General features: G+C 35.2%; 1 protein-coding gene across 1 annotated transcript in view; it reads left to right on the top strand.

The window, feature by feature from the left end:
- The window catches only part of LOC140143076 (bombesin receptor subtype-3-like), a 113077-nt gene that overhangs the window by 79827 nt on the left and 19238 nt on the right, over nucleotides 1–14012 (top strand). Inside the window, 1 exon segment of the mRNA XM_072165125.1 lies at nucleotides 386–453. The gene's annotated coding sequence lies outside the window, so the exon portion shown is untranslated.

Here is a 14012-nt window from a genome sequence, read left to right as displayed (position 1 = left end):
CTATTCGATATAATGTGTCCTGCACCCGGGGTCCTATCTTACTGAGTAAATATGTTTGCAATAAAAAGAGTGATGTCGTATGCTTATGTACTCCCAGATGTGTTATATGTGGGATTGAGGCTAACATCTTTGTGCACTGTTTTGGTACAATATTGTAACGAAGCTTGCTTGTTTTCATAACTGCCTCATTGTTGAACTGGTTCATGACGAGAAATTGCTTATATAATGACATCATCGTGACTTAACTTCATTGAACGTTAAGCGTTATTGAAATTATGTTCAGGAATCGTAATTTAAAGGTGCTTTAGGTGAACTTTTTCTATAATTCGATTTCTCCTTTAATCAGATCAATGTACTGATTGACATGTATTTTTTTTATTGATAGATTCTTTGCTGGCTGCTGTTATGCCGTTGTGAGGCCAATCGTTCTGCCTGTTTTGCGAAGAATCCCAGGTAAGCTTTCATTGGTATCGAAATTGCATAGCCTAACGAGTTTGTTGGTTCCTCCTAAATATTAGAAGATATATTTAATAATTTAATAACAATCAAGCTAATTCAAATACTGATTCTTATTTCATATCATAATATCATATTATCCTATATTTATTATATTTTAATTGATCACCAAGTGTATGAAACAGCTCGTGTTTTGTCAACTTCTTTCTAATTACTAAAATAAAAGGCAAGCCGTTTAAAGTTTATTTTTTCCGTCTTGTTCACTTTTAATCTATTGTTCATGTTACTTTTTTAGTTGTTAGAGGTCATTTTCCAAAAGCATCTTCATCTGGTACACAACAATTGATTGTTTTGAATAGTGTTGAATGAAAACATCTAGTTATTAACTGGTGGCTAAATTGGTAAACCTACAAACATACATACATAGAGGCCAGAATCAATATTGAACAAATCCTAGTAGAAGGTAAAATCTAAATTGTAAAATAAACAGAAGACCGTTTATCTTCTAATATTATCTTCAGTCTTCACCCCAATGATATCAAACGTGATATTCAATGGTTAACCTTATATTGCTTGTTGTGAATACGATATACGTTGAGCATGAAATGTGGTAGAACTCTCCACAAGCAGATTATCAGTAGATAGTCATACTATTCTTATCAACTACGCGTGATAGGTCATCCACAATGCTGATAACATATGTGATGTGATCAAGCAAAATCTGTCGGAACTCGGAAATATTAAATTTTCAGTTTCTTATAGGATAGTAAAAAGCGTTTACAAAGCTGGATCTTGCAGAAAACCCCATTGAAATTGAACAACCAGTTTCAAAGATATGAGCAATTAAAGAGTTTCCAAAACAACAGGAAACAAAAGGAAATATTTCCTTTGTTTGGCTGTATCTCAAAATCAATATTTCCGAGGTCCGACTGATTTTGCTTGATCGCATCACATATTGTGAATTTAATTGTAAGATTAACTTCACTAACATTGCAGACAATAATAATAAAGGGTATTTCTCAGTAATCTCGCTAGATGAACTTGACTAGATAATTTAAGGTAGAATCGACGGAATATCGTTGGTCAGTGATCACATTTCATGCTAATGCAACGATGTTGAATTTGCGAAGATGAGGGCAAGTGCCTGAATAATTTTATAATTTATGTTCCTATTTTAAATATTTTGTGAGGAATAAGTTCATGTAAACATTTAAAGTTAAGAGATGAATTTATAAAAGATACAATATGTGAGTCCGAAATGTCATTGAGAAGGCTATTTTATAAAATGCTAGCGTGAACAATAACCCTTGAGGAATGACACAGGTAAAGAACTTGTATAGGCACAAATGCACTATAAAAGACAACCACATGGGCTTAGGAACAACAAGAGTGAAGAGGTACATGTAAGCATCAGACACATGCGCCGTTGTCAGATATGTCCCCGAATACTCCATCTGGTAGGCTATTCCAAACGTGAACTGCAGTGTGGATGATGGTCCTGCCAGTAGATATGATTCTAAAAACTGGTACTGTGAGAGCATGGCAAGGCATGGACAAGCTGGAGCTCTGGTAGCAGTGCCTTCATGTAAAAGCATGGACTAGAGTTTCAGTAGTATCGACATCAACAACATTTCTGATGACACCAATTTTGTACAAAGTATAAAGAATTGTCATTCATACCATGAATACTGAGATCACTTTCAATAATTACACCTAAGTTTCGAGCAGATTTGAGAGGCTAGACATTTAAGAACAGTCCAAAGGAGAGGTTTTCCTTAATTTAGATGTAAAGTGCAAAACGTCGGTTTTGTCCTCATCCAGTTTCAAATCATTAACAGCTGACCAAGCTTTGATGTCATAGATACATTGTTCAAGTATCAGAGAATTATAGAGGAATGTTCAGTTGGATTCAGAATAACATTTGCTTGGGTGTCATCATTCTACCCAAACCATGAGATTTAATTATAAGTGATGCAGCGTACATAGTAAAAGATAATGGTCCAATGACAAGAAGGGCATTACCCATAATCATTAGCACTATATTGAGAGTAGTCCATAATGATGATCCTAAAACAATTACGAAACGTAAAGCAATGTTATTGGCAGTGTGTAAATTTAGGCCACCCTTATACTTATTTTAGCCCATTCACCATTCGGTAAAGTCATTTTGATAGCGGGTCAGCTGGACGTTGTTACACTGTTGCCCCACCTCGGAAATTTTGCACAAAAATTTACATATACAATAATGGCCAGGTTAATTTTAGGCGGGAGAGGTTACTTTTAGGGTTGATATGCCACTGCTAGTTATTATAGTGGCATCATTTAAGGGCGTCCGTAGGACAGGCTGGTTAGATAAATAGCCCGATGACAAAGTAGCCCGTTTCAGCCTATTTTACACACTGTTCCAAGGTCACTCTTAGGCGATGCTTTACATGTTAATTGAACCAATCTCAAAGACAAAGACAACAGGACTGACCGATTCATAGTTGAGGTATATAATTCCACGAGTAAATCGAGGTTTTATAATAAGGCGATTATTTTTTGGCACAGAACAACTAATTATATCGCTTGTGTTTTATGAGACGATACATGTATAATATGCAGAACAAGGCTTACATAAGTAAGTTGGTGAAACACCATTAACGATATAGGCCCCAATGACTTAGTCATACTGCGTTTTGTAGCTTGCAAACGATGTGAAATACGTTGATAAACATAGGAACTTACACGTGTAACACCGGACTTGACACTAAAAGACAAACAGAGTAATACGAGAACCGAGTTGTGTGGACACACGGTGTAAGCGATATACGAGGCATACTGGGATCACCATCAGATCAGGCACACTGTTTAGACATCGAGAGGAAAGACGATATTGAGTATCATTTGCACATTTCTTAAATCAGATCAAAATGTATGCAGAAAATTCGTTGACGGGAAATAAGAAAATTCATTGACGGGGAATAATAGAATTTTTTAAATAAAGATAATGAGTTTCTTAAACACACACTGGGGTAAACAACCCATGAAGCGATCGAGGCAGTAAATGGATGCTTTAATGGAACAGACTTGAACTGTTACTGACAAATTACCTGAAACAAGTCACCATAAAAATGCTGTTATCGATTAGCGCATAAAGCAATCGAGGATTCATTAAACCCCACATGGAAACTCTATTAAACAAAGTGTATGCAAAATCAAAATCCTTGCACTGACTATGAATTAGGGTTGGGTCATTTAACCCTATGTTTTATCTTGTCAATACTTGGCTCTTAAACCATCTGTACAGCAATTTGAAGGAATGAACTTAATAAATCCACCCGAATGGAATTATTAGCGATCAGATGATGCATCGGTTCAAGGTTACCAGCTACTACACTTATATGTAAAGCCTTTATTAATATCGCTGCTTGAGCTGGCAGGATGCTTTTAATTATATCAATCATTTCATCACAATGTTATTGAACTTAAATTTATTCACACATTAAGGGTATACGGGGTTTTGTTGGTCGAAGCAGCCAAAAAAAAGTAGTTCGCAGCATCTTGCGAATGGTAGTGAGCTTTAGCAAAAATTGCATCGCTCAATTCATAGTGAGCGAGTAGAAGAATTCAAATATCACAGATTATACTTTTGTAGGTTATGTGGTTCTTCAGTTATGTTGTAAAGAGGGCTGAAACAACAACACTTTTGTAAAACGTACATAACTCATTAACAACAATAAATTAAGCAAATTTTCAAAGTATATGAATTGTAGAATGAACTTTTGCAAAACACCAAATTGTTACTTTTCAATAATATATTGATTCAGATAATGAATCAATATATCAGTTGCCTGATGAAGTCTGGTGGTTCCAAACGCGACGTAGCAATAGTTGCAAAAAGTAAGTTCCCGTATTAGATTTATTTCTAAAACTCTGTTCAAAATTACTGATGACTAAGAACATTCACTTATTGGGCGAAAATCGCGAAGCGATTTTCGACCCATATTGCGCTGGGTTTTGTACTACTTACTTCTTCACGGCGTTTCAGAATAAAAATGAAATATTCGTGCTGTCTATGTAATCAGGAAACTACAGAGGCGATAGTGTCCATTTAAATTTGTCATTACTTTTTCATGTTGATATTCCAACAGTGCTATAAAGTTGTCTTACCAAGGAATATGTTTGTATTAAAAGAAATAATTGTTTTACAACTTCCATGAACTAGCATTACTTTTATGCAAATCAGAAAATTGTAACAGATATTTTTCATTTCTCTCAGACTGAGCGGTATTGCCAGATTGTACGTACAGTTGGGCTACATTAATAGCCTCATTATAGTTTTATTGATACTGGCAAATACTTGCTTGCATGTGCTTGTTGTTTTACCATAGCGTATAGAATATGTTAATGATACTTGGCCTTCACTTGGCTCTGCTGATGTAACATCAGTAACGCCCTCACTCAGGCTTGCTGGTTTAACGAGAATCCTTTAATCGGTGTAAATGAATAAGTGGAGCTAAAAGGCGCAAGGTACCATTCGGAAGTAAATTATTATACATGTACCGTGCCAATTGGACTTTCTGAAGGGGGGTATGATGAGCTGTAAATCTGTGTATATACTAGATTGAGAGACCTGATACTGCTAATAATATTTGGGTAAACGTGGAAGTTAACTTATAAAGAACGTCATTTATATTATGACACATTTAAAGCTAAAGACAAAAATGACATGTGAAAATGTTATTCTGATGAAATTTATTGTAACACGGGCATGATGACAAACTACAATTAGCCTTGCTTAATTTACATACAGCCAAAGGGTCCAATCATAACGCGCTGCTGTTTCAGAAGTAATGAATAAACAACAGTTGGTCGTTGAGCTATCACGCATTGACCTGATGTGACCCCATGAAAGCAATCAATTTCGTATGTAAATGAGATAGAGAGGATCGCACAGCGCATGCACATCATCAACATGGACAAACAAAGGAGTTACGGACCGAGGAGAAACTGCAATCTTTATTTGGGGAGGGGTGACGTGATTCGTGATGCCCTCGTCCAGGCCCGGACGAAGGCATTTATTTTATTGCAAAAACGCAAATAAATGGAATATTTTTCTTCTTTAATATCTGTTCATAAATTGTAAAGGCCTACGGAAAAGAAAACCAATAAACAGAATTTCCAAAATACAAAAACTAGGCCTACCCATCAAGCCCGGCCATGAACATTGCAGAGTAAATGAATATTTTATTTAGTTTATATTCACAGATTTTATTTCAACGTAATGTTTCCCAAATTCTAAAACTTAATTTTGGAATACTGATAATAATTCATTATTAAGTCACGATGCACGGAAAAAGGTAATAAAAACCAGAAACAAATTGCTTTAAACTATCAATGAATATTATAGTACCATTAAAAATTGCACGAAAAGCGATATAAACCCCCCAATTGAAAGTGCGTGCTCCCAGATCGTCATTACCGCTATGTGCGTATAATGACGTCATGCCATTCATAAAATGAGTCGATCACGCGCTGCCGGTTGGGTCATTAGCATGTACTAGTAATTTGATGTAATGTTTGAGATCGAAAGATGCCTATGAATATTGGACAGGTACCTATAGTAAAAATATGTCGAATGCCTTGATATTTGGCTCGAATGTGCTTTAGGGTCGACAGAAACTATTGGGCGTGTTACTATTGCTATGGAGTGGATGAGTGACACATAAATCGACTCCGGCTGTTGAGGTTTCGCTTCATCGGTGGGTAATTCCCAGAGCATGTGTTTTCAATGGAACTTGACCGGAACAGAGGGTGGCGAGTTGTAAAACTTATAGGTTTCGAAGCAATGGGTACATGCATATTTTTTTCACAAAAGAATACATGTTTGGTATTGATGGTTAGAGGAAATATTGAATTTACATAAGAAACAGTTACTTTATCAAAAATTTGTTTCTGTTGGGAACAGGAGATTCTCAAAAATGGGGTAGGGCCTACATGCATTTAGCCCATACCAAGCTATGCATGAAAATACGGCGTGTTATTGGCCATGTCATGATGTGTCATGCATTGAAGGATGTCCATTTACTTGTTGTAATAAATTAGCATTGAATTGTTAGAAGATTTATGCACTTCTCACAACACACGCAAGTCATTATCATGGTCATCATGATATCAGGTAAATAACACGATTTGTAATTATGTACATAATTAAAATTACTTATATTTTTGCACGAACAAAACTCAAAATAATGCCAAACTTTCACTTTTAAGTCTTTCATCTTCATTATAATTGACTTAACAAACACATGTAAACAATTCATATGCCAACCACCACTAATCTAATGACATTCATATTTTGTTATGGATATGACTGATGCACATAAACTTATTTACATAATAATGTCAACGTAATAACTACTGTGTTATGATGGTGCTTTTATGTTATCACGATCTTTATAAGATTCTTTTTCCAGTATTATTAAAATTACAAAACTACATTGCATGTGTCTGTAGTAATTATTTGTGTTTCTTTTGAACCACCCTTTTGACAACAATTGCCTATCAAGAATTATGCAGTGTGTTTTTACTACATGCCCTACTTGTCATTTGACAAACGTACAAACGTGCTTATTATGAACAATCCCATTTCAGTTCGAATAAAATAACTACACCTTTATCTTGGCACTTCCTCAGTGGCTCGCCCTATTCCTTTTTAAAGGAATTTTTATTTGTCTTTAATATGTTGTTAAATGGACATATTTTCAAAACTTGCGATACAGGAGAGAGATTGTGAATAGATAGAAAGGGGTACGAACACGACGTTTGGAAATCTCAAACTCTCTAAGATATCTGTCTCACCCCACACCACCATACACGGTGATACACTCACTCTCTTTCACTCTGTCTCTTTCCTACCCATCTCCCTTTCATTTGCTTTATTTTTCTCTGCTTCTCTCTCTCTCTCTCTCTCTCTCTCTCTCTCTCTCTCTCTCTCCTCTTCCCTCTCTCTATTTATCTCTCTCTTCTCTGGTAGTGATATTTTTATCGTTATTCAGTGTATCCTTATTGTAATTTGTTAGCAGTTGAAACTTCGCAAAGTACATTCAATCCTTAATACATACGTGTATGTTAAATACCGTTCTAGAATAACCCATTTAAATACGAAGTTCTACTTGTTCAGGCTATATTCCCCGAGAAATGTAACCCATATTTCATTAACCCCTTTGGTTTATTTTTCATCTAATAACTCTTTATATTAATAGCTTTTACCGCCTCCAATTTCTTGTTTCTTAATTAGTATGTTGAGACCACATAAGTAAGCTAATGTTTCACCATCACGGCTATAATAGCGCGTTGAACTACAAAACACGTACTAGTTATTAATGAATGCCGAAAGAATATAGAAAACCTACACCAAAAATATTAAAGAGTATTGGAGATACCCTTTTAGCGGCATGAATAAAAGAACTATTATTGAAAGTATCTTTGCGCACCGCATGCTTTAACTAATTATTATGTACGTTTGTTGCCATAGTAAACAATGTCAATTATACTTAAAGCGTGAATTTATTAATTGGTTAATTGTAATCGAAAAAAAATCCATGTTGTATTTTTCAATTCAATGTTGAGTATATATTGCATTATGGGAATTTTTAAAGTGCAATAACTGATACAGTAAAGACAGGGTTTTCACCTTTCGCGTTAAACTTTCCTTCGCCTATCCGTCGTACCCTACTATAATAAAGTAGGCCACTTTACTGTTTCTTAAAAGAAGAACCTAATCTCAAAAACGTCCTACATAAAGTAGTACCGTTTCAACTGTAGTGGAAGAGTGTGCTTTGAGGCACATTTACAAGCACGGATTTGTTTTCAGGTCAAATTTTGACATGAAGTATGGCATTTCATCGTTATTATGAGCACGCCAGGCAAATAAACTATAAAAAAAAAGTTACCTGTATCGATTGTACTGTCTTCTTCAAATGATTTTGAACAGAGGAGATCGTGTACTTAAAAGTTTTCTTTCTTATTCGGACAATAATACATAATCATCTCAAAAAAAGTAACTAACCCCCCTTAAATAATGACCATTATTCAAAAATGGGTAATTGTATTACAAATCTGAAAAATGCGTTGGAATCAGAATTTACTTCTGCAATTGACTAAACAATGACGTCACAGCGTACATTTAAATCAATGTAACCTAAGATTTGAAAGTTGCAGTAAATTGTATTGATTTTGTATTCAGTGTAATGGAAGGAAATCTGTGCAGTGATATCTGAGTGTTTTTGTATTGTAAAAATTTGTATGTAAGTGCAACTTACATTTTTTTAAATAATGGCCATTATTTTAGGGGGTCAGTTACACATGTTACACAGGTCTTAGCTGTCTTCAATATATTGATTGAGTACATGGCCTGTGTTGGTGACACACGCTATCAGGTTAACTTTCTTTGGCATTGTCACGGCAGTTGTGTATCACAAATACCTTCAGACATACCTCTTATTTAAAAAGAATCGTATCTAATAGTTTACTTCAATTTACTAATATGCATTCTAGCAATTGATTGTAAAATTGCAGAAGTAAATGGGTGTTGTTTTTAGAAAATTGGTGTGTAGCAATATGTTATTGACCTCTTCAAATGCACCAACTTAAAGAATTCTTTCTAATTAATGTGATATAAAGCTTTTCTTTTGGTTTATTTGCTGTTTTTGAGGGAAAATGTCTTTTCATTTAGTTTTCAAATATAGCGCTTTTCTATCGATACACGTATCACATAGAGATATATACGTACAAAGAAAAACATAACGAGACTGAAGCGGAATGTACCGACATTGTTAAAAATCGTTTCACATACAGAGCTATAATACCATACTAAACCATTTTACCCGATTGATGGACATGTCAATTTCAACAAAATAAAGCTTTCAAGTCTCTTGTTTATAATACTCTGTCGTGAAAAATGTATTGAGAAATAAGTAAGTGTGAAGCCAAATACAAACACAGACTTTTCAATCGCGGTTTTCTCGAAACAGGGCGAATCGGGATGCATATATGATGTTATGACTCTAGCACAAGTAATGCAATCTATCTGGGGCCGGCTATATTTTGTAATATGTGCATTAGGGTGGACGAAAAAAAAAATTCTCGGATCGACTTGGAACTCTCGGAGAATTTTGTCTAGGGTACTATTGTGCTAAAATATCAGTAAGATCGAAGCACATTTCGCTATTTCTTACTGTGTAACTCTATATAGAGACATCAGTAGAAACAACCTGGGAAAAGTAGGCATTGAGATAACATCATAGCCAATATTAAACAATTTGGGTAGTTTGTTCAGACCCGCCAGAACATCACCAAATAGCAAGCAGTCTCCAATTAGTTACCATTATGTTTTGCTAAAGACATGTATTTAGTTAAATATTGATGATATTTGATATGCTAAATTAAGGGGTAGGGGTAGCTTTATGGAGAATTTCCCCAGTTCTACCAAGTCAAATTTCACAATCTTGGTCTTGTTGGGTAGATATGAACTGCAAAAGTACAAACAATACATGAAATATGAGAGCAGCACTGACTTGACCAGGGGTTAAAGGGTCATGTGACGCCTGATTTGTTCAAGGCTGAGTGACCTTTTGACCTCTGGTCAAAACATGCATAGCCGAAAATCATATATCATTTATTTTTGGCAAAGCTGCAGTTCATATCTATGCAACAATACCACATTTGGGAAATTTGACTGAGTAGATCTGGGAAAATGCTCCATAATGATACCCCTACCCCTTAATATAGCAACTCAAATATCAATAATATTTAACTTACATAATTATGTTTCTTTAGCAAAAAACCAATTGGTAACCAATTGGAGACTGCTTGCTATTTGGTGATGTTCTAGTGGGTCCAAACAAACTCACCAAATTGTTTAATATTGGTTAGGATGGCATCTGAATGCCTACTTTTCCCAGATTGTTTCTACTGATTTCACTATAGAGTTATACAGTAAGAATAAATAGCAAAAATTAGGGATTTTGTGAAAATCTACTGCCTGGGCGAAATATGCTTCGATCTTACTGATATTTTAGCTAAAGACCCCAGTATGTACCCCAGTAAAATTCTCTGAGACTTCTAAGTTGATCCGAGAAAAAAGAGTGTTTTTCGCCCCATCTTCTCTCTGACACATCCATTTGTTCTTTTGGAAGTCCGAGAAGTAAAGCATTACCAATGTCCAAATGAGAAGTGGTAAATGCATGCACTAATTGTTCAGTAGCCTGTGCAGTAAGGAATTTGCGAGTTTTACCCAAGTTTCTGATTTGATATGAAGCAGATTTGACAACAGAAGATACGTGCGAGGTAAGAGTCATTTGAGCATCCAAGGTCACATCCATGTTGGGAACTTGTTTCACAGGAGAAATAGAAGAGTCGCCAATTCTAATTTGTAAGTCTGTTATTGGTTTCGATAAAATGGAATAAACTCAGTCCTGTCATCATGAAGTTTGAGGCAATTATTTCTCATCCATTGACAGATATCCTCAATACATGACTCCAGAAGAAGAATGGAATTTTCAGCTGCGTTCTGTGATGCATCAAATGAAATATGAATCTGGGTGTCGTCAACGTAAATGTGATGATATTTGTGTATAATTATTGTGACTTACAGGAGAGGTGTATATAATAAACTACTGTGGTCCGAAAACAGACCCCTGCGGCACAGAATAGTTTTAACTAAAAGCGCCACAGCTTCATAAGAAGAGGTCCCGACACGCACATATTGTAATCTGCCTTGAAGTAAGATTCACACCATCTCACCTGATACCCCGATTTTATTCTCAAGTCTGTGTTAAAGGTTGTTTTTGATCTACAGTATCCAATGCAGCACTAAGATCGAGTAATACAAGAGCTGTGATCTGTTCACAATCCATTGCCACAAGGCAGTCCCAATGCTGTGCTTGCGTCTCTAGATAGATTGGAAAGGATCGTGGACATTTTGCTCAGCATAGACAGACATCAATCGAGATGAAACGACACGCTGTATTATCTTTCCTAGAAACTGTAAATTGTCAACAGGCCTGAAGTTCTTCCGGTCCTCTTTATCTAGACCAGACGTTTTGAGAAGAGGTCTGATGTATGCAATTTTAAGTTCACTTGGGCAAAATATCTGAAACAAGCGATTGTTAATGATACATGTCGCAGTAGGAACAATCTTACGAGCACATACTTTCATCAACCAAGTTGGTAAAGGTCTAGTTCATATGACATAGTAGGAGCATTCATCAACATTTTTAATACTTCGTTATCATTTTATCAAGTTTCCCAACAAAGAAATCAGAAAAGTTGTTGGCAAGGATTTGGTCAGAAGTACAACTTGGCAGATCAGGCTCCTTTAATACTCTTGTGTAGCAAATTGATACCAATACGAAAATGGCTCTTTTGATCACTAGAGCATGAAATGTAGCTATACAAAATCATCACGTAATAATTTTAGAGCGTTTTTAGAAACATGTATTCAATTAGAAAAGTCACCAACAGATCCAATGTGTGAAAGATGCGAGATAATTGTGTTATTGTGTAGAAACCAAAATAGCTACATCAAGTCCTTCTTTACATTTCAGATTATAGGTTTGACTATACATATGAAAATTGTTGCGTAATATTGTGTATAAAGAATTCACGTATGAAACGTAAATAATGGGTGAGGCGCACGTTTTTACTGCCGAGGACACATTAGTTGCGTGTAAAGGATAATGCTGCACCCTTTATTTCTATTCTATTACCACAAACTAGTGCGATTTAAAGAGAAAATATCACATTTTTGCCCAAATATTTCAAGTTGTTTACCTCAATGTGGAGCGCCTACGCGTAGCCTAGTGCGCGTAGCCAAAGCGTAAGTGACAAAGTTCGTTGCCCTTGCCACTTTATTGCTAATTAATGGTCTGTCACGTGACGCGTTTCAACAAATCACAGTGCGCGATTTTGAATAATGGGTCGTGGGGGTAATTGAATTGTGCATAAAATTTGATACTTTTTCAGTGCAACACCATTCTAACAACAAAGCTAAATATTTAGTAGTTAGGTGAACAGGAGAACATCTAGTGAATATTTAATAATCATGATTAATTACTGTAAATGACTTTATTATCAATATATCGTGTATCTTTCCATTCGCCTGATTCATTGAGCCTTGATATAACTGGCAATACAAGAGAAAACTTGATACGCTGTAATGGTTTCAAAGTACAAGCAATTGATTTAGATTTAATCTATAGTATATTGATATTATACGGTTTTTATTACATTGGTCTATTTTAGCATTTGATGCCTTCTACCTAGTATCATGTTTTTTTATGCATATATTCAATATTTTATTACCCGATATAATTGTTGTCATGAAATTGAACAGGTGCTGTTTTAAATATTTTGAAATCTGATATTAGAATCTGATATTAAATAATCTGATACTGTCGAAGGTTTGATAATTATACGTGTATATGATTCCTTATGAACACGGCAGAGTGCCGAATACGCAAAATTGCTGTTCTGAGTAAACGGTATTTGAAAATCTTGGTACTATTCCATTGGTCCTTCTAAACATTTAGAACATTAGTGAGCACTCATTTGAAATGAAATTATAGAAGTGAATGTACACGAATTATTGGCAATACTTGCATGTTCTGAAATAATCGATATATCCCTCAAAACGCGTTTTAACAGCTATTCTCTACTCAATGTCTCTACCACTGCGCAGAGAGAGGTCGAATACGCATTCAACTAAGTGTAAACCATAGCACGCATTCTTGATTTGGGGCTTTTGTGTAGAAATTACTGGTTGTCCTAAGGCTATGTATATACTTAACTTGCCATATAGGTTATAAATAGTCATCCCTGTAATACACGTATTTAGCAAAAACTTTTTCCGGGATTTTCCCATTTCACGGGCGCGCACTCACATTATTAAACCCAGCAATATCATGTGGGGAATGTTTGTACTTATTTTATTATCACTGGATAGAAGATGCCTAAAGCTATACGTTGGTACAAATATATTAGTATAGGACATGTTATATAGAAAATTCGGGGTTTCCCGCTATACAATATTATAGATCAACATGATTTGTACAGCTAAGTATGATTCGTCTCTCTGCCGAATTCATTTATCGCACTTAGGCGCGATTCCTCCAAATCAAAAGTTTAATAACTATGTCGGTGAGTAAGATTTACCACTAATTTTTGATGGAAATAAAAGATAACCTGAAACATAATCATAAGCATACAAAAACTCAATTTGCTCAAAATTCTCGATTCGCCACTCTGCCAAATTCATTAGCAAAATACTGTTTTGGGAGTAACGATTCGATTCTGCATGCCAACAGAAAAGAGTATCGTCATAATTAGGATTGACATACAGTGTCACGGGTATCGGTGGCATAAATAATTACTTTTGTTCTTTAAGTTTATGTAGTTCTACCTAATTTAAGTATATTGTTATGTTGATCGTTATGGCATTAGATAATTATACAATAAACGCTACCGTAATAATAGTACTTTACGTACCGAATTAATATTAAGTTGATAGCATG

This window comes from Amphiura filiformis, chromosome 20 (genome assembly GCF_039555335.1).
Source record: "Amphiura filiformis chromosome 20, Afil_fr2py, whole genome shotgun sequence".
NCBI lineage: Eukaryota > Metazoa > Echinodermata > Ophiuroidea > Amphilepidida > Amphiuridae > Amphiura > Amphiura filiformis.
Note: the sequence above shows the minus strand (reverse complement) of the source record. Positions and strands in the feature narration are given on the sequence as shown.